Below are 24,846 nucleotides of genomic sequence, written 5' to 3'. Positions count from 1 at the left end.
TAAGTTAAATTGCTTTTATTTTCACTTATTCACTTTTGGAGAGGCATAGGGAAAAACACTCTCATCTTTTACTTTGGCATAAATTTTTGGTCGCAACTTTCAAATTAGGCATTACCAGCCAACACCACGGGGTTTTGGGAAATTTTCCGCCACCGGCCGTCCGGTGCGGGTATTTCACCACCATTTTTCCTACCCCTTCCGCCAAGGAGCAGCACAGCGCTAGCAAGCTGCGACCCCCCCCAAAACCACAGAACCTGAGCCATCTCCTCACCATTCTTACTGCCAAACCTCCGAAACAGCATCATTTAAGATGTTCTCGCTCCCTCATGGGGACAGCAAAGTTAATACCTTCCAGCTGGCGGTACCACACCAACAATTTTTTTTTATATTTTACAGAATCAACTTAGGTAGGCACTGGTTGCCCGTGCGCCAAGGACAGCTCCGTAACACATCCTTCCTTAGATACGTTCCAATATGAGCTGAAAATCACCTCTGGCTGGCCCATCTTCCATTAGGAAAATAACAGGGAAAGTTGTACATCTCTGACCGGATAAGGGTACGGGGCGGAGCGCAGCTAGGTGGCAGGGGACCAGATCTGTGATGCCTACTTGGGTCGCCAAGTCAACTGTGGAGGGCGGCTCACCAATCCTGAACACCTCAGGTAGCGCACTCAGCTCAACCAGCTCCCGGCAACTTCTCCAATCACATCCAGGTCAATGGAAACCAAGGACCAACCACCAGGGCGAGGATCAGCTTTTCCCGCTGCCCGAAAAGTATGGGCATGACCTAAGCTCGAACCCTAGGCCGACTTGCATCTGAAAAGGAAAACATTGTCAGAAAGGAAAAACTCTCGAAACCAGCAAAATTCTCTTAACCAGCAGACCCCCTTCCCCTTGGGGTTGATTTGGCAAAAACTCGCGTTTTTTTTTTTTTTTTATTAATACACAAATCTGGAACGTATGTAATGTTAGGCTAGCCTATATGACAGTCAGTAGCCTCTTGCGCTTCTACTATTGGCGGTTTATAAAACAAACTCGGTACGGACGTCCCTCAAAATGCATTTGAGTTGCCAACCCCATCCCATTGAAACCACGCTCATACACACTTGCCCCAAAGCTTCAGCAGCACCCCAGTTCTGGGGGGGGAAGGGAGGGGTGTTTACATCCCAGGTACTGCAGCTGGCGCACCCACAATAAACAATCATCACCAAGTTACCGCCAAGAAATTGTCCGCCAAATATGGGAAAAAGTCTTCATGGTTAAAAGATGCTCCCCGTCACCCCTGTTCGTCTAAGGGCTATCACTAACACCTTAGGCATACCAACCAGGGGTGGGGGAAAAAGATCCCAAAACTGAGGGAAGACAGGCTTGGCTAGATAGACCTAGGCCTTTCTTCAGCCTGTGTGACTAAGCTTTAAGATCAAAACCACAATGGGCGTAACCACCCAGCCCGGTACCTTATTAGGTCGACAAACAGCCAGGAGTATTAGGCCTCCTGACATCCACCCACCTGCCGCTAATCCACTACCCATTCCATACCGTGAGTCCCACTAGGCCTTGGTCGCGCAGGTCCAGTTCCGCAACTGAAAAATTGCAAGGCAAAACCCCGTACCAGTTTGCTCACAACAGGAAAAAACGGTACCCGTTGGTGAAGTAGAATCACTAAATACTGCCGGTTATATATTAGCAAGGGATCGCTTGAAAATCATCATGCTTTTCATCCGCCTGGTAAACCCCACATACCTTACCATAGGCCCATCATGTCTGTGTTGTAACGAGAGGCCGGGTCATCGGCCTCCTTTCAATGGGACTACCACTACGAATTTAAGGAATCAAAACCTTTGGACCTGCCAGCGGACGGAGTTAACGAGGTCACCTGGGATTGGAAAAGCAATAGGGAGTAAACAATGCTATCACGGCAACTGGATACCTGGTATGACTTTAACCTTTCGTTGACTGATGCGCATTCTAAAAACCGAAAAGCCTAAACAGCCCACTACTGATGAGGGAAGTTGTAAACAGGTGGTTAGACGGTTTTTCCCCCCGGGCTTGGTAAACCAACTGATAATACCACTTTTTTTTTTTTTTTTGTGTTGAAAACAAACCCAAACAGCCAGACCTGCTGCTGTTAAATACACCCCCCAGCGATTCAGCCGTTACTGCTCTTGAAGCGAATGTAGCCGTTGAAGCTTAAAGAAAAATTCAGCTACACAATCAGTTCCTCCTTTTCAGGTGCCTGATTCCATGTAGCGGAAAATAAAGTTTAATCTTACCGCACCTAGGGTTGGACCAATGTACCGATACCAGGTAACATGACCCTGCCGCTTAGTCCTACACTGGAAGCCTAGGAAAGGTGCCTTGGAAACAATGACAGCAATAGAAATGACCTTACCCGCAAAGTTGAAGTTTATACCTAAGGAACCGCAGGGGCCGAAAGATAAACCTCCGTACGATGGGTAATAGCCGATAAACGCTATTTCCATGCGGCAAAACCTTCCAAAACAAAAAAGTCAAACCCAAAGTGAGGGGCTTTTTTATATATTTTTTTTTTTTAAAAAAAATTCATAATAGGTGCTTCAAATAATGAAGCTACTTGGCCCCCTCTACAGTCTAGTATTAGAATGATTGTTGTCTACTAACACATGGAAAAGCACTTGTCAGTTGTGCACACCTGAGACCTAAACTAAAATTGTGTATATTTTTTTTTTTTTTTTTTTTTTTGAGGCTATTTATGTGGACATAATTGCTCAGGAAATATTAATGAGCATAATTATGCAATTACATAAAAATGCCAATTTTCGCATCTCAAGTATTCATTTTCGTCTGTTAACTGAAACTCCAACAAACACGAAAATGCACAGAAATACACTTTGCTATTACCATAAAGTTATCAGTGACAAACATAGCTTACGCCTTGTTAACTACAGCGCTAAGTTAGAGTATATACCAAGGAGGGGTGATATCCTGCGAGCCCAACATTTTGTAACCCTCCTATAAATCACTTGACAGGCCACATCTAAAATCTGGGATCAAGTTTTGACTCGACTTTTTTGTTTGTTATCAAAAAGGCGGTGGGTGGACATTCTGAGATTAGTTGGTTCAAGGAGACAACTAGATTATTGCAAGGAATGGAGGAGGAGATCTCATTTTTATGCATAAATCGTGTGTGGTCACTATAAAGGATTGGAACATTACTTCCTCCTACCGCAGCTAAATGGGAAGGGTTCTTTACAGTAAGAGCAATCAGACTGCAGAATGCCGACCACAAGAGGTAGTAAAGGCAGCTACTATAGCACCTATTACGGTGGATGTATGATTTCCTCAGTACACCTATAGTGTCGGTCACACATAACTTAATTACAGAATGTTGAATAGGGAGGAAAACCTGTTGCCTGGTGACATCACGTGACCCCCCCAGGGCGCTTATTCCACCCCACAATCCCACGTAATGGTACTTGCCACAATGTGCAGGATAAAAGGGGGCGGCCGGACTCCGGATGTTCCTGCCCAATTCCAACAACACTCCGCTGTCCAGGCCAATGTACACTCAGATGCTCATCATCTCGCCGCGGGACCGCCCCGGGGCTTAGTCTGAAGAAAAGGGGGTCTAAATCTACATGTGACTCATGACGTCCGGGGCCCCAACGCCCGTGCATATCCCCAGGTGAAGGGGACAGAGTCCGATCCAAGCCGCTACCCACAGAAGGGGAGATGGGGGATTGTTCAAGTGAGTGAGGGTTGTTCATCCTAAGGTGTCATGCCAACCCCTAAAGGGGAGGGGGGTGAAAATCACTGGCACTAGTGGAAGAGGTGGGGTATCAGCAGGTGGAGGCTATGCCACCTGCTGCAACCTCTCCCTGCAATACTGCAAATGCACATGTATCAGCTTACCTTCCCCCCCACCCTGCACAGTTGAAGTGAGGCCTGACCACACCCCTTAATTCACCCCACTGGCCGGGATACCCAGATGACCCCTAGCTCCTTCATGACTAGCAGCTTTTTTTTTTTTTTTATAATTTATTTATTTAATTTTTTTTAATTTATTTATTTAATTTATTTATTTATTTATTTATTTTTTTTTTTTAACTTTTCTGGGGATACCAATAGGGGATGGGTGGATTCTGCTGACTTCTGCAGTCAGCACATACACCAATGCAGCACCTCCAATCTGAGCTGCATCAGAGGCTGCGCCCATCCGCAGCCTGCCCCCGCAATCTCCCCGCTCCCCTGTACAGGCTGTGACAGGGCAGCGGTGACAGGGCGGTGGAGGGAGCAGGGGTACGGGGTTTGTTACTCCCACAAGGCCGGCGGGTCCCCCGATGCAGCGCTTCCACCTGCGCTGTATCAGGGACTGCGCCGGCTCACAGCCTGCACCCGCACCCCCCGCTGGCGGTGGCAGGGCGGCGGGTGGGTGGCGCCATAAGCAAAGAGTGCTTTCGCGCTCTTTTTCAAACTGAGTGGCGGGCTCCAGCTGACCGGCGGGCAGGTAGTTCACTCAGAACACCGCTCGCCGCCACACCTAGCTGGAGCCTCAGCAGGGAGGAAGCCGCTCACAACTAACAGCGCTGTGAGTAGGACGCTTCCTTCCCTGCTGATGGGGGATTTGTGACAGACGGCGAGCACAGGCGGACCGGCGGGCGGGTATTTCTCTGAGAACACCGCTCGCCGGCACATGTCACCTGTGCCTCAGCAGGGAGGGAGCCGCCCACAGCTAAAGCGCCGTGGGCAAAACTCTTCCCTCCCTGCTGATAGCTCTCTTACCGCCCTCCGAAGTGGGTATACGCCACCGGTCGCCCAAACAGGTCCGGGTCCAGGAACAGAGAGACCGGAAGCTGGGCAGCGCCGTGACATATCTGGGAGGCGGGGCAAGAGCAGGTCATACCACAGGAGCGGGGGTATCTGGTGAGTGTCTTTTTAGGGGGAGAACCTCCTAAAAATTAGCATAGAGGGTCTGCAGTCAGGTGGCAGCATCTCAAATTTTGGCTGCAGTGCCCCTCACACTTCACAGCTAGATTTGCATCAAGCACATTCAAAAATACGCCATTCTTAACCGTCCCCAGGATGACACCGGGGTAGGTAGCAAAGTCTTTGCTGAGCCATGACTTGTTCATCTTGGCTCCTTGTTAAAAACACGGCAAGCAAGGGTTACTCCAAGCGGAGTCTCCCTTTTTTCCAAAAATTGGGCCACACAGACACTAACCCCTTCAGTGGCAGCACTTGTGCCCTAGTTGCAAACAGGATATTTTGATTTGCATCAAGCACATTCAATAATACGCCATAATTAACCGTCCCCAGCATGACACCGGGGTAGGTAGCAAAGTCTTTCCTGATCCCAGCTCTGTTCATCTTGGCTCCTTTTTAAAAACACTGTAAGCAAGGGTTACTCCAAGCAGAGTCTCCCTTTTTTCCAAACATTGGGCCCCACACATACCCACCCCTTCAGTGGCAGCAGTTGTGCCCCAGTTGTACACTTCACAGCTAGATTTGCGTCAAGCACATTCAAAAATACGCCATTCTTAACCGTCCCCAGGATGACACCGGGGTAGGTAGCAAAGTCTTTGCTGAACCATGACTTGTTTATCTTGGCTCCTTTTAAAAAACACAGCAAGCAAGGGTTACTCCAAGCGGAGTCTCCCTTTTTTCCAAAAATTGGGCCACACAGACACCCCATCAGTGGCAGCACTTGTGCCCTAGTTGCAAACAGGATGTTTTGATTTGCATCAAGCACATTCCAAATCCACAAGCATTTACTCTCCCCAGGATGACACAGGGGTTGTAAATTCCTTCTGGATCCATGACTTGTTCATTTTGATGAACGTCAGTCTGTCCACATTGTCACTGGACAGACGCGTGTGCTTATCTGTCAGCACACACCCAGCAGCACTGAAGACACGTTCAGAGACAACGCTGGCAGCTGGACACGACAAAATCTCCAAGGCGTAAGTTGAGAGCTCTGGCCATTTTTCAAGATTTGAAGCCCAAAATGAGCAAGGCTCCATTTGCAAAGTCATGGCATCAATGTTCATTTGGAGATACTCCTGTATCATCCTCTCCAGCCGTTGACTATGTGTCAGACTTGTTGTCTCTGGTGGCCTTGCAAAGGACGGTCTAAAATAATTATGAAAAGATTCCATAAAATTGCTGTTACCAGCACCAGATTTGGTGCTACTGGTACGGGTAGACTGTTGAAGATGACGAGACCGTCCCATGTTTGTCAAGTTACAACTAGGAGATTCACTCCCTGCACCTGCACGGTTGTTTGGTGGAAAAGCCGAGCTAAGATCGAGTAACAGCTTCTGCTGATACTCCTGCATACGTGCGTCCCTTTCTATGGCTGGAATTATGTCACAAAATTTGGACTTGTACCGGGGATCTAATAGTGTGGCAAGCCAGTAGTCATCATCACTTCTAATTTTGACAATACGAGGGTCATGTTGGAGGTAGTGCAGCAAGAAGGCACTCATGTGTCTTGTGCAGCCATGCGGACCAAGTCCACGCTGTGTTTGTGGCATAGAGGTGCTAACCGTTCTTTCTTCCTCTGACATCTCCCCCCAACCTCTTTCAACTGAAATTTGACCAAGGTCTCCCTCATCCGCTGAGTCTTCCATGTCCATGGACAGTTCGTCCTCCATTTCTTCATGTTCTCCTGCACCTTCCTCAACATTTCGCCTGCTACCATGCGCCCTTGTTGATCCCTGTCCCCCATGGTCCCATGCCTGCCGCGTTGGTGATGATGAATGTCTGGACCTTGGTGATGTTGTTGTGTCTTGCACATATGAATCCTCCTGTAGTTCCTCCCCTTCCTGTTGTCCCACCCCCTGACTCCGAATAGTGTTTAGCGTGTGCTCCAGCATGTAAATGACTGGAATTGTCATGCTGATAATGGCATTGTCAGTGCTAAACATATTCGTCGCCATGTCGAAACTGTGCAGAAGGGTGCATAGGTCCTTGATCTGAGACCACTCCATCAGGGTGATCTGCCCCACCTCTGCATCTCGTTGGCCCAGGCTATACGTCATGATGTATTGCACCAGGGCTCGGCGGTGCTGCCACATTCGCTGTAACATGTGGAGAGTCGAGTTCCAGCGTGTCGGCACATCGCATTTTAGGCGATGAACCGGCAGGCTGAAAGACTTCTGGAGCGATGCAAGTCGCTCAGCTGCGGCAGTTGAACGGCGGAAGTGAGCAGACAGTTTTTGTGCCCTGGTCAGAAGGCCATCTAGGTCGGGATAGTGTGTTAAAAATTGGTGGACAACAAGGTTCAACACGTGAGCCATACAAGGCACGTGTGTCACCTTGCCCAGGCGAAGGGCCGCACCCAGGTTTGCAGCATTGTCGCACACGGCCTTACCAGGCTGCAGGTTGAGTGGAGACAACCATTTATTAAACTCGGACCACAGAGCTGACCACAACTAAGCCGCCATGTGACTCCTATTCCTAAGACATGTCAAACTAAAGACCGCCTGATGCCGTTGCGCTCTGCTGCCAGCATAGTAATGAGGGGTGCGTGATTCCTTCTGCGCAGTGCCAACGCTGGTGGCCTGACCAGGCAGGTTTGGGGCGGGTTGGAGGACCCAGATGAGGTGGAGGAGGCAGAAGCAGTGGCGGAACTTGGACAGACAGAGGATTGACACACAAGTCGTGGGGACGGCAAGACTTGTGCAGCAGACCCTTCACCATCTATCACCATAGTTACCCAGTGCCCAGTCAGTGACATGTAACGTCCCTGTCCATGCTTACTGGTCCAAGTATCGGTGGTGAAATGCACCCGTTGACACACAGAGTTTCTCAAGGAAGCGGTGATGTTGTGTGCGACATGCTGGTGTAGCGCGGGCACATCTTTCTTAGAGAAGTAGTGGCGACTGGGCATCTGGTACTGGGGCACAGCGACAGACATAAGGTCTCTAAAATCCTGTGTGTCCACCAGGCGGAAAGGCAGCATTTTGGTATCCAAGAGCTTACAGAGTGATAAAGTCAACCTCTTAGCTTTGTCATGGGTCGCAGGAAATGGCCTTTTATTTGTCCACATCTGAGGGACAGAGATCTGGCTGCTGTGTGTAGACGGTGTTGAGTAGGGTGTCCCTGGAAAAATGCAGCTTTGTGAGGAAAGTGCAGGCGGAGACATGATGTTGCCTTCATCCAACGTTGGTGCTATCGATGTCTGAGAGAGCTGTACACATGTACTTGTTTCACCTTCCAAACCAACTGACGACCTACCAAGCAAACTGCCTGTTGCGGTTACAGTGGTGGAAGTTGTGCGTGGAAAACCAGGTGTGACAGCTGTCCCCACAGTCCTAGAAGATGAAGAGCGCGCGGATGCACTAGAAGGGGCAGGCGGTGGATGGTTCGCTCCGCTAGGCCGCATTGCAGCACGGTGAGCTTCCCACGGGGACATATGATATTTATTCATGTGACGATTCATGGAAGAAGTTGTCAAACTGCTGAGGTTTTGCCCTCTACTAACAGAATCATGACAAATTTTACAGATCACATGATTTGGGCGATCTTTTGCTATGTCAAAAAAGGACCAGGCTAGGCAAGGCTTAGAGGGCATGCGACCTGTTGATCCACCCCGACTTGTGCTCAGAGGCAGAGTGGTGGCTGAGGATGCAGTTGTAGACGTGCTACCAGTACTCCGACTCTGTCCAGGAAGGCGCAAAGTAACTTCGTCATCAGTTGCATCCTCCTCCACCACCTCTGTTGACCTCCTCGAGTGCCTGACTGTGGGGTGACAGTAGGTGGGATCTAGAACTTCCTCATCACATCAATTGTTGTGTTTGCACTCCCCTCACCCTCGGATTGAGCCTCTTCTTGCCCTGACCGAATATTTAAGTTGTCATCCCAATCTGGTATCTGCGTCTGATCGTCATCAGTATGTTCCTCATTGTCTATAACAACAGGTGTTACAGTTTGTGAAAAAGGGTCAACATTATGCTCAGAAACTTGGTCCTCACGGCCTGAATCAGAGTCACAAAGGTTCTGGGCATCACTGCAGACCATTTCCTGGTCTGTACTCAATGTAGCTTGGGAGCAGACTCCGATTCCCAGGCTATAGTGTGAGTGAACAGCTCTGCAGACTCAGCCATCTCAGTTCCACCATACTGGGCAGGGCGGATGGAGACTTCAGAGCTGGGAGAAAGCAAGTTTGATTGGGATGACAACTCAGAGGACTGGTGTTTTTTGGATGCGGTAGTTGAGGTGGCGGAGAGGGCACTTGTTGGACCACTTGAGATCCATTCAAGCATTTTCCTTTTTTGGCTATCATCTACCTTTGTTCCAGTTGTTCGTGTGCGTAAAAAAGGGAGCACATCGGATTGTCCACGGTAAGTAGTAGACATCTTACTTTTGCTGGTAGATGGTCTATCTTCAGCAGATGATAATGGAGCTTTGCCACCTTCCCCACGGACAAACCCTTTTTTTCCTTTTCCAACACGCCTCTTTCCACCAGCATCTGTCATTTTGCCACTCATTTTGATTGCGACAAGATTGTGCACTTAAAATGTGGTAGTAAAAATTGAGAGGTGGTGTAGATTTCAGCGGTGGTCTAGCTTTATTAACAGCAGAAACAAACAACAATAATTATCCCTGACAATGCAACTACGGCCCTTAAACTGGCAGCAGTGTTTGCTAGTATAATGGCTTAGTAACAATGAGTTTGAGTGCAATGCAGGCAGACATGCTGCAAATATCTTTGCACTTGTGGGACAATACAGAAGTCTAACAGCCACATTTAGGATGCCACTAAGTTCACTCAGTGTTTGCTAGTATAATGGCTTAGTAACAATGAGTTTGAGTGTGCAATGCAGGCAGACGTGCTGCGAATATCTTTGCACTAGTGGGACAATACAGAAGTCCAACAGCCACGTTTAGGATTCCACTAAGTTCACTCAGTGTTTGCTAGTATAATGGCTTAGTAAAAATGAGTTTGAGTGTGCAAAGGGCAGGAGAGTACAGTGGCAGGGTTGTGGGTCTCTGGGTAGAGGAAAGGAAGCCTGCATTTATATCCCTACTAATGGGGAAATGCATCGAGGAAATCCCTGACCTTAGCTACACAGACGCTGTCATCTTGTGTAGCTGTTAAACTCTGTTTTCACGGACCTGTCACCTATGGCTCTGACCCTGCTGGTATTAGCCCTTAAAAGGACTGATAGAAACTTCTATCCCTATTCTGTACAGCGCTGTGTATGGAGCGTACACAGCAGTATCGGAGATAGGAGCTGCGTCAGTGATGACTGACACCAAGGACGCAGAAGGCAAATAATGGCGTGCTGGAGGAAAATGTCCGTTTTTATAATGCAGGGACATGTGACATGGACATCCTATCACACATGCCATTGCTTCTCTGGCTAAAAGTCCACTTAGCTGTGTGTGTGTCTGGGATTGGCTGACATGCTGGCCCGCCCCACTACACGCGCGCGCTTAGGGAAGGAAGGAATTATCCATACAGCAGTGATCTGAATGCGCTGTTCCTGCACACTATACGCTGAAATTTCATAATAGTGTGAGTCACAGAGTGACTTACTCTATTACAGCGGAAAGCCAGCTAGTAATTAGCTGGTCTTTTTGCTGCTAGAACCGTTCTCAAACGTATCTAGAACTATCGAGCTTTAGTAAAATGTTTGAGTTCTAGTTCTATCTAGAACAGCCCCCAAAATCACTCGAGCCGCGAACTGGAGAACCTCGAACCGCGAACCGCGCTCAACTCTAGTTCCAGGGTTAACTGTGACGTTTTGACCTTTTGCGGTCTCATTCGTACAGTTTCTCTAAAACTACAAAAATTGAAATTAATAGAAATGTAAATACAGTGGCTACAGAATTGTTTACTGTATAATAAAATGCTATAATACATATATACATATTTACAATATAGTAGTCCCTTAAGGTGAAACAATTAATCAGTAGAGATGAGCGAGCCTCTAGAGGCTCGAGTTCGGTTCGGTTCGTAGAACGAAGGCCGCGTTCGAGTTCGGTTCAGCGAGCCATTCGACGAACCTCTAGAACCCCATTGAAAACAATGGGAGGCAATCACAAACACAAAAAAAGACCTAGAAAACACCTTCAAAGGGGTCCAAAAGGTGACAAACAACTCTCAAGACAACTCAAACACACGAGGAAAAAGAGGAGGAGACACAGATATAGGAATGTCATGCCCTTCTAAAATCATGTAAAACACAGCAAGCGAACTCCAAGCAGAGTCTCCCTTTTTTCCAAAAATTGGGCCCCATAGACACAACTTCAGTGGCATCACTTGTGCCCCAGTTGCAAACAGGATGCTTTGATTTGCATAAAGCACATTCAAAAATATGCCAGCCTTAACTGTCCCCAGGATGACACCGGGGTAGGTAGCATAGTCTTTGCAGAACCATTACTTATTCATCTTGACTCTTTTTAAAAATACAGCAAAGGGACTCCAAGCAGAGTCTCCCTTCTTTTAAAAAAATTTGGCCCCACAGACACCCCTTTAGTGGCATCACTTGTGTCCCAGTTGCAAACTTGACATGCACATTTGCATCAAGCAGATTCCAAATCCACAAGCCTTTACTCTCCCCAGGATAACACAGGGGTAGCAAAGTCCTTGCGGATCCATGACTTGTTCATCTTGATGAACGTTAGTCTGTCCACATTGTCACTGGACAGACGCGTGCGCTTATCTGTCAGCACACACCCAGCAGCACTGAAGACACATTCAGAGACAACACTGGCAGTGGGACACGACAAGATCTCCAAGGCGTAAGTGGCGAGCTCAGGCCATTTTTCAAGATTTGAAGCCAAAATGAGCAAGGCTTTAGTTGCAATGGCATGGCATCGATGTTCATTTGGAGATACTCCTGTATCATCCTCTCCAGCTATTGACTATGTGTCAGACTTGTTGTCTCTGGTAGCCTTGCAAAGGATGGTCTAAAACAATTCTGAAACAATTCCATAAAATTGCTGTTACCAGCACCAGATACGGTGCTGCTGGTACGGTTTGACTGATGATGACTCGACAGTCCCATGTTTGGCAAGTTACAACTGGGATATTCCCTCTGTGCACCACTGGTGTTTGGTGAAAAATCTGAGCTAAGATTGCGTAACAGTTTCTGCTGATACTCCTGCATACGTGCGTCCCTTTTAGAGTTGAGCGCGGTTCGTGGTTCGTGGTTCTCCAGTTCGCGGCTCGAGTGATTTTGGGGCATGTTCTAGATCGAACTAGAACTCGAGCTTTTTGCAAAAGCTCGGTAGTTCTAGAAACGTTCGAGAACGGTTCTAGCAGCCAAAAAACAGCTAAATCATAGCTTGGTTTCTGCTGTAATAGTGTAAGTCACTCTGTGAATCAAACTATTATCACATTTCAGTGTATAGTGTGCGTGAACAGCGCCTTCAGATCACTGCTGTTTCTATAATGGCGATCGCCATTTTTTTTTTTTTTTTTCTTGTCTTCCTTCCCTAAGCGCGCGCGTCTTGTGGGGCGGGCCAGCATGTCAGCCAATCCCAGACACACACACAGCTAAGTGGACTTTGAGCCAGAGAAGCAACGGCATGTGTGATAGGATCTGCATGTCACATGTCCCTGCATTATAAAACCGGACATTTTCTTCACGGACGCCATTATCTGCCTTCTGCGTCTTTGGTGTCAGACATCACTGTCGCAGCTCCGTCTTCCTGAGTCCTATAGCCGATACAGCTGTATGCGCTGCATACACAGCGTTAGACAGCTTAGGGAGAGCACTTTATAGCAGTCCTTTTAAGGGCTCCAACCGGCAGGGTCAGAGAGCCATAGGTGACAGGTCCTGCAAACAGCAACAGCGTCTGTGTAGCCCAGGTCAGGGATTTCCTACCTGCATTTCACCATTAGGAGGGAATAGAAAGGCAGTCTTCCATTCCTCTACCCAGAGCACCACAATCCTGCCACTGTACCCTCTTGTCCTCTGCACACTCCAACTGATAACTAAGCCATTATACTAGCAAACACTCAGTGTACCTAGTGGCATCCTATACGTGGCTATTGGACTTTGCTATAGTCCCACTAGTGCAAAGACATTTGCAGAGCGCGTCTGCCTGCGTTGCACACTACAACTCATTCTAACCAAGCCATTATACTAGCAAACACTCAGTGTACCTAGTGGCATCCTATACGTGGCTATTGGACTTTGCTATAGTCCCACTAGTGCAAAGACATTTGCAGAGCGCGTCTGCCTGCGTTGCACACTACAACTCATTCTAACCAAGCCATTATACTAGCAAACACTCAGTGTACCTAGTGGCATCCTATACGTGGCTATTGGACTTTGCTATAGTCCCACTAGTGCAAAGACATTTGCAGCACGTCTGCCTGCGTTGCACACTCCAACTAATTATAACTAAGTTGCATTGTCAGGGATATTTATTCTTTATTATTCTGCTGTTAATAAAGCTAGACCACCACTGCAATCTTCACCACCTCTCAATTTTTACTACCACATTTTCAGTCCACAATCTTGTCGCAATCAACATGAGTGGCAAAATGACAGATGCTGGTGGAAAGGGGAAGAGGCGTGGTGGAAAAGGCAAAAAAGGTTTTGTCCGTGGGGAAGGTGGCAAAGCTCCATTATCATCTGCTGAAGATAGACCATCTACCAGCAAAAGTAAGATGTCTACTACTTACCGTGGACAATCCGATGTGCTCCCTTTTTTACGGACACGAACAACAGGAAGAAAGGTAGATGATGGGCAAAAAAGGAAAATGCTTGAATGGATCTCAAGTGGTCCAACAAGTGCCCTCTCAGCCACTTCAAGTACCGCATCCAAAAAACACCAGTCCTCTGAGTTGTCATCCCAATCACACTTGATTTCTCCCAGCTCTGAAGTCTCCATCAGCCCTGCACAGTATGGTGGAACTGAGATGGCTGAGTCTGCAGAGCTGTTCAGTCACACTATAGCCTGGGAATCAGAGGTCTGCTCCCAAGCTACAGTGAGTACAGAACAGGAAATGGTCTGCAGTGATGCCCAGAACCTTTGTGACTCAGATTCAGGCCGTGAGGACCAAGTTTCTGAGCATAATGTTGACCCTTTGTCACAAACTGTAACACCTGTGGTTATAGACAATGAGGAACATACTGATGAAGATGAGACGCAGATACCCGATTGGGATGACAACTTAAATATTCCGTCAGGGCAAGAAGAGGCTCGGTCTGAGGGGGAGGGGAGTGCAAACACAACAATTGATGATGACGTTCTAGATCCCACCTACTGTCAACCCCCAGTCAGGCACTCGAGGAGGTCAACAGAGGCGGTGGAGGAGGATGCAACCGACGACGAAGTTACCTTGCGCCTTCCTGGACAGAGTCGGAGCACTGGTAGCACGTCTACAACTGCATCCTCAGCCACCACTCTGCCTATGAGCATTATTCGGGGTGGATCAACAGGTCGCATGGCCTCTAAGCCTTGCCTAGCCTGGTCCTTTTTTCACATCGAAAAAGATCGCCCAACTCATGTGATATGTAACATTTGTCATGATTCTCTTAGTAGAGGTCAAAAGCTCAGCAGTTTGACAACTTCTTCCATGAATCGTCACATGAATAAATATCATAAGTCCCGGTGGGAAGCTCACCGTGCTGCAATGCGGCCTAGCGGAGCGAACCATCCACCGCCCGCCCCTTCCACTGCATCCGCGCGCTCTTCCTCTTCTAGGACTGTGGGGACAGCTGCCACACCTGTTTTTCCACGCAAAACTTCCACCACTGTAACCGCAACAGGCAGTTTGCTTGTAAGGTCGTCAGTTGGTTTGGAAGGGGAAACAAGTGAGTGTGTACAGCTCTCTCAGACATCGATAGCACCAACGTTGGATGAAGGCAACATCATGTCTCCGCCTGCACTTTCCTCACAAACCTGCATTTTTCCAGGGACACCCTACTCAACACCGTCTACACACAGCAGCCAGATCTCTGTCCCTCAGATGTGGTCAAATAAAAGGCCACTTCCTCCGACCCATGACAAAGCTAAGAGGTTGACTCTATCCCTCTGTAAGCTGTTGGCTACCGAAATGCTGCCTTTCCGCCTAGTGGACACACAGGATTTTAGAGACCTTATGTCTGTCGCTGTGCCCCAGTACCAGATGCCTAGTCGCCACTACTTCTCTAAGAAAGGTGTGCCCGCGCTACACCAGCATGTCGCACACAACATCACCGCTTCCTTGAGAAACTCTGTGTGTGAACGGGTGCATTTCACCACCGATACTTGGACCAGTAAGCATGGACAGGGACGTTACATGTCGCTGACTGGGCACTGGGTAACTATGGTGATAGATGGTGAAGGGTCTGCTGCACAAGTCTTGCCGTCCCCACGACTTGTGTGTCAATCCTCTGTCTGTCCAAGTTCCGCCACTGCTTCTGCATCCTCCACCTCATCTGGGTCCTCCACCTCCGCCCCAAGCCTGCCTGGTCAGGCCACCAGCGTTCTCACTGCGCAGAAGGAATCACGCACCCCTCATTACTATGCTGGCAGCAGAGCGCAACGGCATCAGGCGGTCTTTAGCTTGACATGTCTTGGTAATAAGAGTCACACAGCTGAGGAGTTGTGGTCAGCTTTGCGGTCCGAGTTTAATAAATGGTTGTCTCCACTCAAACTGCAGCCTGGTAAGGCCGTGTGCGACAATGCTGCAAACCTGGGTGCGGCACTTCGCCTGGGCAAGGTGACACACGTACCTTGTATGGCTCACGTGTTGAACCTTGTCGTACAGCAATTTTTAACACACTATCCCGGCCTAGATGGCCTTCTGAACAGGGCACGAAAACTGTCAGCTCACTTCCGCCGTTCAAGCGCCGCAGCAGAGCGACTTGCATCGCTCCAGAAGTCTTTCGGCCTGCCGGTTCATCGCCTGAAATGCGATGTGGCGACACGCTGGAATTCAACTCTCCACATGTTACAGCGACTGTGGCAGCACCGCAGAGCCCTGGTGCAATACGTCATGACGTATAGCCTGGGCCAACGAGATGCAGAGGTGGGGCAGATCACCCTGATGGAGTGGTCTCAGATCAAGGACCTATGCACCCTTCTGCACAGTTTCGACATGGCGACGAATATGTTTAGCTCTGACAATGCCATTATCAGCATGACGATTCCAGTCATTTACATGCTGGAGCACACGCTAAACACTATTCGGAGTCAGGGGGTGGGACAACATGAAGGGGAGGAACTACAGGAGGATTCATATGCGCAAGGGACAACAACATCACGAAGGTCCAGACGTTCATCATCACCAACGCAGCAGGCATGGGACCATGGGGGACAGGGATCGACAAGGGCGCATAGTAGCAGGCGAAATGTTGAGCAAGGTGCAGGAGAACATGAAGAAATGGAGGACGAACTGTCCATGGACATGGAAGACTCAGCGGATGAGGGAGACCTTGGTCAAATTTCAGTTGAAAGAGGTTGGGGTCAGATGTCAGAGGAAGAAAGAACGGGTAGCACCTCTATGCCACAAACACAGCATGGACTTGGTCCGCATGGCTGCGCAAGACACATGAGTGCCTTTTTGTTGCACTACCTCCAACATGACAGTCGTATTGTCAAAATTAGAAGTGATGATGACTACTGGATTGCCACACTATTAGATCCCCGGTACAAGTCCAAATTTTGTGACATAATTCCAGCCATAGAAAGGGACGCACGTATGCAGGAGTATCAGCAGAAGCTGTTACTAGATCTTAGCTCGGCTTTTCCACCAAACAACCGTGCAGGTGCAGGGAGTGAATCTCCCAGTTGTAACTTGACAAACATGGGACGGTCTCGTCATCTTCAACAGTCTACCCGTACCAGTAGGACCTTTTCTGGTGCCGGTAACAGCAATTTTATGGAATCTTTTCATAATTTTTTTAGACCCTCTTTTGCAAGGCCACCAGAGACAACAAGTCTGACACATAGTCAACGGCTGGAGAGGATGATACAGGAGTATCTCCAAATGAACATCGATGCCATGACTGTGCAACTGGAGCCTTGCTCCTTTTGGGCTTCAAACCTACAAAAATGGCCAGAGCTCGCAACTTACGCCTTGGAGATTTTGTCGTGTCCAGCTGCCAGCGTTGTCTCTGAACGTGTATTCAGTGCTGCTGGGTGTGTGCTGACAGATAAGCGCACGCGTCTGTCCAGTGACAATGTGGACAGACTGACGTTCATCAAAATGAACAAGTCATGGATCCAGAAGGAATTTACTACCCCTGTGTCATCCTGGGGAGAGTAAATGCTTGTGGATTTGGAATGTGCTTGATGCAAATCAAAACATCCTGTTTGCAACTAGGGCCCAAGTGCTGCCACTGATAGGGTGGGTGTCTGTGTGGCCCAATTTTTGGAAAAAAGGGAGACTCCGCTTGGAGTAACCCTTGCTTACATTGTTTTTAAAAGAAGCCAAGATGAACAAGTCATGGGTCAGCAAAGACTTTGCTACCTACCCCGGTGTCATCCTGGGGACGGCTAAGAATAGCGTATTTTTGAATGTGCTTGATGCAAATCAAAACATCCTGTTTGCAACTAGGGCCCAAGTGCTGCCACTGATGTGGTGGGTGTCTGTGTGGCCCAATTTTTGGAAAAAAGGGAGACTCCGCTTGGAGTAACCCTTGCTTGCTGTGTTTTTAAAAGAAGCCAAGATGAACAGAGCTGGGATCAGGAAAGACTTTGCTACCTACCCCGGTGTCATCCTGGGGACGGCTAAGAATAGCGTATTTTTGAATGTGCTTGATGCAAATCAAAACATCCTGTTTGCAACTAGGGCCCAAGTGCTGCCACTGATGTGGTGGGTGTCTGTGTGGCCCAATTTTTGGAAAAAAGGGAGACTCCGCTTGGAGTAACCCTTGCTTGCTGTGTTTTTAAAAGAAGCCAAGATGAACAGAGCTGGGATCAGGAAAGACTTTGCTACCTACCCCGGTGTCATCCTGGGGACGGATAAGAATGGCGTATTTTTGAATGTGCTTGATGCAAATCTAGCTGTGAAGTGTACAACTGGGGCACAACTGCTGCCACTGAATGGGTGGGTGTGTGTGGGGCCCAATTTTTGGAAAAAAGGGGAGACTCCGCTTGGAGTAACCCTTGCTTACATTGTTTTTAAAAGAAGCCAAGATGAACAAGTCATGGGTCAGCAAAGACTTTGCTACCTACCCCAGTGTCATCCTGGGGACGGCTAAGAATAGCGTATTTTTGAATGTGCTTGATGCAAATCAAAACATCCTGTTTGCAACTAGGGCCCAAGTGCTGCCACTGATGGGGTGGGTGTCTGTGTGGCCCAATTTTTGGAAAAAAGGGAGACTCCGCTTGGAGTAACCCTTGCTTGCTGTGTTTTTAAAAGAAGCCAAGATGAACAGAGCTGGGATCAGGAAAGACTTTGCTACCTACCCCGGTGTCATCCTGGGGACGGATAAGAATGGCGTATTTTTGAATGTGCTTGATGCAAATCTAGCTGTGAAGTGTACAACTGGGGCACAACTGCTGCCACTGAATGGGTGGGTGTGTGTGGGGCCCAATTTTTGGAAAAAAGGGGAGACTCCGCTTGGAGTAACCCTTGCTTACATTGTTTTTAAAAGAAGCCAAGATGAACAAGTCATGGGTCAGCAAAGACTTTGCTACCTACCCCAGTGTCATCCTGGGGACGGCTAAGAATAGCGTATTTTTGAATGTGCTTGATGCAAATCAAAACATCCTGTTTGCAACTAGGGCCCAAGTGCTGCCACTGATGGGGTGGGTGTCTGTGTGGCCCAATTTTTGGAAAAAAGGGAGACTCCGCTTGGAGTAACCCTTGCTTGCTGTGTTTTTAAAAGAAGCCAAGATGAACAGAGCTGGGATCAGGAAAGACTTTGCTACCTACCCCGGTGTCATCCTGGGGACGGCTAAGAATAGCGTATTTTTGAATGTGCTTGATGCAAATCAAAACATCCTGTTTGCAACTAGGGCCCAAGTGCTGCCACTGATGGGGTGGGTGTCTGTGTGGCCCAATTTTTGGAAAAAAGGGAGACTCCGCTTGGAGTAACCCTTGCTTGCTGTGTTTTTAAAAGAAGCCAAGATGAACAGAGCTGGGATCAGGAAAGACTTTGCTACCTACCCCGGTGTCATCCTGGGGACGGATAAGAATGGCGTATTTTTGAATGTGCTTGATGCAAATCTAGCTGTGAAGTGTACAACTGGGGCACAACTGCTGCCACTGAATGGGTGGGTGTGTGTGGGGCCCAATTTTTGGAAAAAAGGGGAGACTCCGCTTGGAGTAACCCTTGCTTACATTGTTTTTAAAAGAAGCCAAGATGAACAAGTCATGGGTCAGCAAAGACTTTGCTACCTACCCCAGTGTCATCCTGGGGACGGCTAAGAATAGCGTATTTTTGAATGTGCTTGATGCAAATCAAAACATCCTGTTTGCAACTAGGGCCCAAGTGCTGCCACTGATGGGGTGGGTGTCTGTGTGGCCCAATTTTTGGAAAAAAGGGAGACTCCGCTTGGAGTAACCCTTGCTTGCTGTGTTTTTAAAAGAAGCCAAGATGAACAGAGCTGGGATCAGGAAAGACTTTGCTACCTACCCCGGTGTCATCCTGTGGACGGCTAAGAATAGCGTATTTTTGAATGTGCTTGATGCAAATCAAAACATCCTGTTTGCAACTAGGGCCCAAGTGCTGCCACTGATGGGGTGGGTGTCTGTGTGGCCCAATTTTTGGAAAAAAGGGAGACTCCGCTTGGAGTAACCCTTGCTTGCTGTGTTTTTAAAAGAAGCCAAGATGAACAGAGCTGGGATCAGGAAAGACTTTGCTACCTACCCCGGTGTCATCCTGGGGACGGCTAAGAATAGCGTATTTTTGAATGTGCTTGATGCAAATCAAAACATCCTGTTTGCAACTAGGGCCCAAGTGCTGCCACTGATGGGGTGGGTGTCTGTGTGGCCCAATTTTTGGAAAAAAGGGAGACTCCGCTTGGAGTAACCCTTGCTTGCTGTGTTTTTAAAAGAAGCCAAGATGAACAGAGCTGGGATCAGGAAAGACTTTGCTACCTACCCCGGTGTCATCCTGGGGACGGCTAAGAATAGCGTATTTTTGAATGTGCTTGATGCAAATCAAAACATCCTGTTTGCAACTAGGGCCCAAGTGCTGCCACTGATGGGGTGGGTGTCTGTGTGGCCCAATTTTTGGAAAAAAGGGAGACTCCGCTTGGAGTAACCCTTGCTTGCTGTGTTTTTAAAAGAAGCCAAGATGAACAGAGCTGGGATCAGGAAAGACTTTGCTACCTACCCCGGTGTCATCCTGGGGACGGCTAAGAATAGCGTATTTTTGAATGTGCTTGATGCAAATCAAAACATCCTGTTTGCAACTAGGGCCCAAGTGCTGCCACTGATGGGGTGGGTGTCTGTGTGGCCCAATTTTTGGAAAAAAGGGAGACTCCGCTTGGAGTAACCCTTGCTTACATTGTTTTTAAAAGAAGCCAAGATGAACAAGTCATGGGTCAGCAAAGACTTTGCTACCTACCCCGGTGTCATCCTGGGGACGGCTAAGAATAGCGTATTTTTGAATGTGCTTGATGCAAATCAAAACATCCTGTTTGCAACTAGGGCCCAAGTGCTGCCACTGATGTGGTGGGTGTCTGTGTGGCCCAATTTTTGGAAAAAAGGGAGACTCCGCTTGGAGTAACCCTTGCTTGCTGTGTTTTTAAAAGAAGCCAAGATGAACAGAGCTGGGATCAGGAAAGACTTTGCTACCTACCCCGGTGTCATCCTGGGGACGGATAAGAATGGCGTATTTTTGAATGTGCTTGATGCAAATCTAGCTGTGAAGTGTACAACTGGGGCACAACTGCTGCCACTGAATGGGTGGGTGTGTGTGGGGCCCAATTTTTGGAAAAAAGGGGAGACTCCGCTTGGAGTAACCCTTGCTTACATTGTTTTTAAAAGAAGCCAAGATGAACAAGTCATGGGTCAGCAAAGACTTTGCTACCTACCCCAGTGTCATCCTGGGGACGGCTAAGAATAGCGTATTTTTGAATGTGCTTGATGCAAATCAAAACATCCTGTTTGCAACTAGGGCCCAAGTGCTGCCACTGATGGGGTGGGTGTCTGTGTGGCCCAATTTTTGGAAAAAAGGGAGACTCCGCTTGGAGTAACCCTTGCTTGCTGTGTTTTTAAAAGAAGCCAAGATGAACAGAGCTGGGATCAGGAAAGACTTTGCTACCTACCCCGGTGTCATCCTGTGGACGGCTAAGAATAGCGTATTTTTGAATGTGCTTGATGCAAATCAAAACATCCTGTTTGCAACTAGGGCCCAAGTGCTGCCACTGATGGGGTGGGTGTCTGTGTGGTCCAATTTTTGGAAAAAAGGGAGACTCCGCTTGGAGTAACCCTTGCTTGCTGTGTTTTTAAAAGAAGCCAAGATGAACAGAGCTGGGATCAGGAAAGACTTTGCTACCTACCCCGGTGTCATCCTGGGGACGGTTAAGAATAGCGTATTTTTGAATGTGCTTGATGCAAATCAAAACATCCTGTTTGCAACTAGGGCCCAAGTGCTGCCACTGATGGGGTGGGTGTCTGTGTGGCCCAATTTTTGGAAAAAAGGGAGACTCCGCTTGGAGTAACCCTTGCTTGCTGTGTTTTTAAAAGAAGCCAAGATGAACAGAGCTGGGATCAGGAAAGACTTTGCTACCTACCCCGGTGTCATCCTGGGGACGGATAAGAATGGCGTATTTTTGAATGTGCTTGATGCAAATCTAGCTGTGAAGTGTACAACTGGGGCACAACTGCTGCCACTGAAGGGGTGGGTGTGTGGGGCCCAATTTTTGGAAAAAAGGGAGACTCCGCTTGGAGTCACCTTGCGGTGTTTTACATGACTTTAGAAGGGCGTGCCATGCCTATATCTGTGTGTCCTCCTCTTTTTCCTTGTCCAGCTGTTTTGTTTTCGCATGAGTACATGTCCTTGTCACTTTCCCATGTGTTTGTGTTGTGTTGTGAGTTGTTTGTCACCTTTTGGACACCTTTGAGGGTGTTTTCTAGGTGTTTTACTGTGTTTGTGATTGCCTGCCATTGTTTCCTATGGGCTCGAGTTCGGTTCGTCGAACGTTCGACGAGCCGAACTCGAGCCAGACCCCCCGTTCGGCGAACCGCCTCGAGCCGAACCGGGACCGGTTCGCTCATCTCTAGTCCCTTTCTATGGCTAGAATTATTTCGCCAAATATGGACTTGTACCAGGGATCTAAGGGCAGCTTTGCACGTTGCAACATTGCACATGCGATGTCAGTGGGGTCAAATCGAAAGTAACGCACTTCCGACGTCACTTTCGAGATCGTAGTGCGTAAATGCTAGATCATACGATTAACGAGTGCAAAAGCGTTGTTATCGTATCATTATTGCAGGCTCTGACTTTTTCATAATTATGCTGCAGCAACAGGTACGATGCAGTTCCTCGCTCCTGCGGCTGCACACATCGCTGTGTGTAACGCCGCAGGAGCGAGGAACATCAGCTTACCTGCCGCCGGCGGCTATGCAGAAGGAAGGAAGGAGGTGGGCAGGATGTTTACATCCTGCTCATCTCCGCCCCTCCGCCGCTATTGGCCGCCTGCCGTGTGACGTCGCTATGATGCCGCACGACCCGCCCCCTTAGGAAGGAGGCAGGTCGCCGGCCAGAGCGACGGTCGCAGGGCAGGTAAGTGCATGTGAAGCTGGCATAGCGATAATTTTCGCTACGCCAGCTATCACAAGATATCGTACCTGCGACGGGGGTGGGGACTATCGCGTGCGACATCGCAGCATCGGCTTGCGATATTGCAACATGCAAAGCCCGCCTTAGAGTGTGGAAAACCATTAATCATAATTACTTCTAATTCGGACAATCTGAGGGTCATGTTGTAGGTAGTGCAGCAAGAAGGTGCTCATGTGTCTTGCGCATCCCTACGGACCAAGTCCTTGCTGTGTTTGTGGCGTAGAGGTGCTATCCATGCTTTCTTCCTCTGACATCTCCCTTAAACCTCGTTCATCCAAAATTTGACCAAGGTCTCCCTCATCTGCTGAGTCTTCTATGCTTTATCAAAAAAACAGTTCAGTTGAATTGAGTTTTAAAGACAATAATATAAAGAACCTCAATTACCAGAATAAAATGTAACCTTTATTAATATCTAGATTTAGTTAAAATACACCCAGTGACTGTGAGCACACATAGGGGCATACAAGCAAAAAAGGGGCATTACCAAATGGGATCCCTCTAAATAAGGAAGAAAGGGACTGCCCTTAGCTGTGGGGAATTATATGCTGGCGTGTGTGTAGCATACACCCCCTTTTTTTAGAAAACTAATTATTTCTTGATGCCCCCCAGATATCAAAAAGCATTCATTACACCATAGGTGCACAAAAGGGTAGAAGGGGTGGACAGTCTCTATGGAGTCCCTATCTCACCCTATACATACTTGCTCCTACCTACCGACGGGGGGGTTTGACGCCGTAGCTTTTTGGGCGCCCCCGTTCCACGTCGGCTTACCCTTATGCACCCTACCTCAAGGTGAATGATTACTAAACAATTTTTAGAAATTCAAAAATTTCAAACATTCATGGATCAGATCAAATGCAATTATTGTACAATCTGTACGAAAAATATGCAAAGGGACCTAAATGACTAATCCTCAATGCATTCTGATCATCACATAATGTACGATAAGTTATGGTAATCAGAAATTTACCCTATCACCTGTTTCAAGGGATGACCTCTTGATTTTCAGTAAACGCTCTGTAATATATCAGTGAAAATCTTATCTGAACTGTAGGATGTATATGTGCAGGTCCTTTTTTAGAATCATGTGTGATTTTTGAAAAACTGTTTAGAGAGTGTTCACCTTTGAGGCAGGGTGTATCAAGGGAAAGCTGACGTGGAACGGGGGCACCCAAAACAGTTACGGCGTCAAACCCTCCGTTGGTAGGTAGGAGTTAGTGTGTATAGGGTGAGATAGGGACCCCATAGAGATTGTCTCCCTTTCCACTTTACTCCGCCCCCTTGGTTTCAATTATTATGTGATGATCAGAATGCATTGAGGATTAGTCATTTAGGTCCCTTTGCATATTTTTCGTACAGATTGTACAATAATTGCATTTGATCTGATCCATGAATGTTTGAAATTTTTGAATTTCTAAAAATTGTTTAGTAATCATTCACCTTGAGGTAGGGTGCATAGGGTAAGCCGACGTGGAACGGGGGCGCCCAAAAAGCTACGGCGTCAAACCCCCCGTCGGTAGGTAGGAGCAAGTATGTATAGGGTGAGATAGGGACTCCATAGAGACTGTCCACCCCTTCTACCCTTTTGTGCACCTATGGTGTAATGAATGCTTTTTGATATCTGGGGGGCATCAAGAAATAATTAGTTTTCTAAAAAAAGGGGGTGTATGCTACACACACGCCAGCATATAATTCCCCACAGCTAAGGGCAGTCCCTTTCTTCCTTATTTAGAGGGATCCCATTTGGTAATGCCCCTTTTTTGCTTGTATGCCCCTATGTGTGCTCACAGTCACTGGGTGTATTTTAACTAAATCTAGATATTAATAAAGGTTACATTTTATTCTGGTAATTGAGGTTCTTTATATTATTGTCTTTAAAACTCAATTCAACTGAACTGTTTTTTTGATAAAGATTTCAAGGTTTCTATGGCGGGTTTCTTATGGGACCTATTGGGGCAGATGACTGGCTAGAGGATGCGGTCCAAGCATTCTCCACTGAGGACAGTAATTTAGGGTCAAATTCTCCATCTTTGAAAAGTACCTTTAGGGACCTACAGGATCTCTATTCAGAGAACCTGAGGTCCTGGTGGGAGGTTAAAGCCCTTGAGAACTATATTAAGCAAAGTATCGTCCCGAGGGGATTACGAATAAATATAAATCCGGCTCCAAGATTACAG

This window comes from Anomaloglossus baeobatrachus, chromosome 7, assembly GCF_048569485.1.
Source record: "Anomaloglossus baeobatrachus isolate aAnoBae1 chromosome 7, aAnoBae1.hap1, whole genome shotgun sequence".
NCBI lineage: Eukaryota > Metazoa > Chordata > Amphibia > Anura > Aromobatidae > Anomaloglossus > Anomaloglossus baeobatrachus.
Note: the sequence above shows the minus strand (reverse complement) of the source record.